This window comes from Heptranchias perlo, chromosome 20, assembly GCF_035084215.1.
Source record: "Heptranchias perlo isolate sHepPer1 chromosome 20, sHepPer1.hap1, whole genome shotgun sequence".
Taxonomy (NCBI): Eukaryota; Metazoa; Chordata; class Chondrichthyes; order Hexanchiformes; family Hexanchidae; genus Heptranchias; species Heptranchias perlo.
This window is the reverse complement of record NC_090344.1, coordinates 25445827-25451351: the sequence shown is the minus strand read 5'-3', so window position 1 is coordinate 25451351 and position 5525 is coordinate 25445827. Positions and strand designations below refer to the sequence as shown.

Here is a 5525-nt window from a genome sequence, read left to right as displayed (position 1 = left end):
TTTAAACTAAAGTGGCAGGGGGTTGGGAACCTGAGCAGGGAGAGAGAGGAAAGCGTAACAGGAAGGGACAGAAGGTATGGAGTAATAGGTAAAGTGTTAAAAAAGGAAAAAGCAGGAACTAAGCGTCACAAAACAGATTTGAAAGTTCTTTATCTGAATGCACGTAGCATTCGTAATAAAATGGACGAGTTAACGGCACAAATAACTACGTATGGGTATGATCTTGTGGCCATTACAGAAACATGGCTGCAGGGTGACAACGACTGGGAATTAAATATGCCAGGGTATTTAACAATCAGGAAGGACAGGCAGGAAGGAAGGGGAGGTGGGGTGGCTATGTTAATAAAGGAAGGAATCACTGTAATACAGAGAAATGATATTGGGACAAAGCATCAAGATAATGAAACAGTTTGGGTGGAGATAAGGAATAATAAGGGAAAAAAAACATTAGTGGGCGTAGTATATAGGCCTCCTAATAGTTGCAACTCTGCTGGAAGAAGTATTAATCAGGAGATAGTCGGGGCATGTAATAAGGGAACAGCCATAATTATGGGGGATTTTAATTATCATATTAACTGGACAAATCAAATTGGGCAGAGCAGCCTTGAGGACGAGTTCATTGAGTGCATCAGGGATGGATTTCTTGAGCAGTATGTAACTGATCCTACAAGGGGGCAGGCAACCTTGGACCTGGTCCTGTGTAATGAGTCAGGATTAATTAATAATGTCCTAGTTAAGGATCCCCTTGGAACGAGCGACCACAACATGGTTGAATTCCATATCCAATTCGAGGGTGAGAAGGTTGATTCTCAAACAAGCGTACTGAGCTTGAATAAAGGAGACTATGATGGTATGAGAGCGGAATTGATTAAAGTGGACTGGGAAAATAGATTAAAGGGTAAGACGGTACATGAGCAGTGGTGTTCATTTAGGGAGTTATTTTACAACTTTCAAAATAAATATATTCCACTGAGGAAAAAAGGGTGTAAAAGAAATGACAGCCACCCGTGGCTAAGTAAAGAAATCAAGGATAGTATCCGACTAAAAACAAGGACATATAAGGTAGCCAAACTTAGTGGGAAGATAGAAGATTGGGAATTCTTCAAAAGACAGCAAAAAGTAACTAAAGGATTGATTAAGAAAAGGAAGTTAGATTATGAAAAGAAATTAGCAAAAAATATAAAAACAGATAGCAAGAGTTTCTATAGTTATATAAAAAGAAAAAGGGTGGCTAAGGCAAACATAGGTCCCTTAGAGGATGAGACCGGGAAATTAATGGTGGGAAACATGGAGATGGCAAAAATGCTGAACAAATATTTTGTTTCAGTCTTTACAGTAGAGGACACTAAGAATATCCCAACACTGGACAAACAGGGGACTCTCGGGGGGGAGGAGCTAAATACGATTAAAATCACTCAAGAGATGGTACTCAGTAAAATAATGGGACTCAAGGCGGATAAATCCCCTGGACCTGATGGCTTCCATCCTAGGGTCTTGAGGGAAGTGGCAGTAGGGATTGTGGATGCTTTGGTGATAGTTTTCCAAAATTCCCTGGACTCAGGAGAGGTCCCGGCAGATTGGAAAACTGCTAATGTAACACCGTTATTTAAAAAGGGTAGTAGGCAGAAGGCTGGAAATTATAGGCTAGTTAGCTTAACATCTGTGGTGGGTAAAATTTTGGAGTCTATTATTAAGGAGACAGTAACGGAACATTTAGATAAGCATAATTTAATAGGACAAAGTCAGCATGGCTTTATGAAGGGGAAGTCATGTCTGACAAATTTGCTTGAGTTCTTCGAGGATATAACGTATAGGGTGGATAAAGGGGAACCAGTGGACGTAGTGTATTTAGACTTCCAGAAGGCATTCGACAAGGTGCCACATAAAAGATTATTACTTAAGATAAAAAATCACGGGATTGGGGGTAATATTCTGGCATGGGTGGAGGATTGGTTATCAAACAGGAAGCAGAGAGTTGGGATAAATGGTTCATTTTCGGACTGGCAACCAGTAACCAGTGGTGTTCCACAGGGGTCGGTGCTGGGTCCCCAACTCTTTACAATCTATATTAACGATTTGGAGGAGGGGACCGAGTGCAACATATCAAAATTTGCAGATGATACAAAGATGGGAGGGAAAGTAGAGAGTGAGGAGGACATAAAAAACCTGCAAGGGGATATAGACAGGCTGGGTGAGTGGGCGGAGATTTGGCAGATGCAATATAATATTGGAAAATGTGAGGTTATGCACTTTGGCAGGAAAAATCAGAGAGCAAGTTATTTTCTTAATGGCGAGAGACTGGAAAGTACTGCAGTACAAAGGGATCTGGGGGTCCTAGTGCAAGAAAATCAAAAAGTTGGTATGCAGGTGCAGCAGGTGATCAAGAAAGCCAACGGAATGTTGGCTTTTATTGCTCGGGGGATAGAATATAAAAACAAGGAGGTATTGCTGCAGTTATATAAGGTATTGGTGAGACCGCACCTGGAATACTGCATACAGTTTTGGTCTCCATACTTAAGAAAAGACATACTTGCTCTCGAGGCAGTACAAAGAAGGTTCACTCGGTTAATCCCGGGGATGAGGGGGCGGACATATGAGGAGAGGTTGAGTAGATTGGGACTCTACTCATTGGAGTTCAGAAGAATGAGAGGCGATCTTATTGAAACATATAAGATTGTGAAGGGTCTTGATCGGGTGGATGCAGTAAGGATGTTCCCAAAGATGGGTGAAACTAGAACTAGGGGGCATAATCTTAGAATAAGGGGCTGCTCTTTCAAAACTGAGATGAGGAGAAACTTCTTCACTCAGAGGGTGGTAGGTCTGTGGAATTTGCTGCCCCAGGAAGCTGTGGAAGCTACATCATTAGATAAATTTAAAACAGAAATAGACAGTTTCCTAGAAGTAAAGGGAATTAGGGGTTATGGGGAGCGGGCAGGAAATTGGACATGAAGCTGAGTTCGGATCGGTCAATGCCCTGTGGGTGGCGGAGAGGGCCCAGGGGCTATGTGGCCGGGTCCTGCTCCGACTTCTTGTGTTCTTTAGATTTGTGGTTGGGATCAGATCAGCCATGATCTTATTGAATGGCGGAGCAGGCTCGAGGGGCCGATTGGCCGACTCCTGCTCCAATTTCTGATGTTCTTATGTTCTTATGTTATATTTTCTTCAACGACAATAACACAAAGTAATTGTTGGGTACAGAGCCGAAATAGCTCAGTTGGGAGAGCGTTAGACTGAAGATCTGAAGGTCCTTGGTTCAATCCCGAGTTTCGACAGTGTTTGTTTACTTTCTTCTTCCTTGCTTCGATTCTCGGATTTATTTGCAGTGAAATTTAATTCCCGCCACTGAAGTATTGGGGATTGAATGGAGAGACATCAAGGATGGGAATTATTTATATCGTTTGTATTTGGCTGTTATTTCACTGTTACCTTCTGCCTTTTTCTCTTGGTTTTGTCTCTCTCGGTGCGAGGTGACTATTTGATTTGTCCGAAACTGATCCATTTTCCACATCTCGCGGCGGTCAGACCCGCTCTGTCTGTCTGTTGCTGCTGATGATCATTAATGGGAACAGGCCGCGAGTTAAACGTTTATCTGCAAATTGGAGAAAGACAAATCAAAAGAAAGACGTGTTTATCCTGCCCAGGGGCAAAGTTACAACGGATGTAATTCAAAAACGGTCCCCGTGAATTTTTCTGTGGATTTTCTTTTTGAAGCTTCGATTTCAAAAGTTACAAAAACGCGAAATAAATAAAGTAAATTACAAGAATCGAGTCCGTGATCATTATGTTACAGTATACTCTTTGCAAACGAGTTAACCGGCCGTACCAACGGCACATTAGGCTGTTTAATTAATTTTTGTACCTGCAGCGATTTCTGTACTTTGACCCCTAAATCTCTCTGCTCCTCCACAGCACCGAGTTTCTCACCATTTAGAAAATACTCTGATTTATCTTTCTTAGATTTAAAGTGTATGACCTCGGTCTCCCCCACATTGAACACTATTTGCCACAGTTTTGTCCACACACTTAATCTATCAATTCCCACTTTTCAATTTCCTGCTACCATCTGCATTACTTCCTGTGTCACCAGAAGGCTGCGTGTTCAAAACACGGGTTAACCGTTGCCTTTAGAGCTGAGAGGATTCTGCATCGTTCCGGAATGAATGTTTCATCTGCTTTTTCTCAATAAACAGAACCTTGCTCTAAATTCTGGTTCTCTGGATCTCAAATTTCAGCAAATCGTTTCATTTTGCCCTCGATTTTTGATCTTGTGCTGCGGATGAAACTTTTGCAAAGAGGGAGAAGAAGTCCCCAAATCGCCCCACGTGTATCTCAAACGCTTTGGGAAGAAGTTCTGTGTAAACAATCAGGAATTTAAAGGCACCTCAATGACCTGCACTTTCATTGAATGACTTTTTTTCGCTGTTGGAATCGACGAGAAATCGCTGTCGGCTTTCATCTCACTGAAGTGCAGAGTGTGGCCGCCTTGTATCGGTCAATGTGTTAGTGACGAGTTTGGGTTAAGCACGGGTCGCGTTTATTTCTGAAATCTCACCAAGCACCGGGAAAAAGAAACTTAGAATCAAACTGTCCCTGTAAGTGATGAATTGAAGGGAATATCGCTCCAAACAGATCTGGACAATGTGCAGCGCAGCCGGACAGGAGTTACAAATCCACCCTCTCGCCACTCGGCGATCGCATGAACTGAACTTTACTCTGGCCCGTGTCACCGCGCTGAAATCGAGTCTTTCACGGCCACATTTTTTCTTAACATAATAATTCATGGTTTAAGAGTGAAAATTGTCGTCCACTTCACTGTAAGTGCAAGAGACAACTTTGTAGACACCGTGTAGTGTCACAGACCTGCTGGTTTGTCCTGCTCATTTCATCTCATCTCATTTTCCGCAAACCTGAATATTACTGGAACAGAGAATGGCGAATCACAGCTCAAAAATCAATCCTCTCTTCCACGAGCGGACTGAGTCTTTCAACATACAGGTGTTTAATGGCAAGGTGAGTTTAATTTTTAGAAATAATACAGCACAGATGTTGACTCGTGCAAGCTGCACACATTTTATTTTGGAAAAGTGAACTGATTGGAAGAAAGCTGTTACATTGAGTGCGGCAACCTGAAGCGTCAGCTCGATGAATTAGTCCTTGAACATTTGCAAGTTCTGTTTCTGTGGCGCAATTGGTTAGCGCGTTTCGCTGCGAACTGAAAAGTTGGTCGTGAGAGGACACGAAGGAAACCTTTTACCTTAACATTCATTGTCTCGCAAATTCTTGGGTTCGAATGTGTGTCTTGTCTGCCAGAAAATGTACCGCAAGCATTGCGAGCTGAGTGCGTCTGATTTTCCACCATTTATTCTGCGGTTGGATAACAGGCATATGAAAAATATCCAAAAAAACGAGGTTGGCTTGAACGAAGTCGGAATACTTCTTGACAGAGAAGGTTCGAAGGTTGCAAGCGAGCTCCTTCACACTGACATGGATATTTCTGCAGTGAGCGACATCAGACTGTTTCCACA

The 5525-nt window shown here is 42.5% G+C and overlaps 1 non-coding gene across 1 annotated transcript; it reads left to right on the top strand.

The window, feature by feature from the left end:
* Positions 1-3199: 3199 nt before the first annotated feature.
* trnaf-gaa (transfer RNA phenylalanine (anticodon GAA)) lies at positions 3200-3272 on the top strand. The gene has a single exon. It is a non-coding gene; the product is annotated as a tRNA-Phe (tRNA).
* Positions 3273-5525: the final 2253 nt, after the last annotated feature.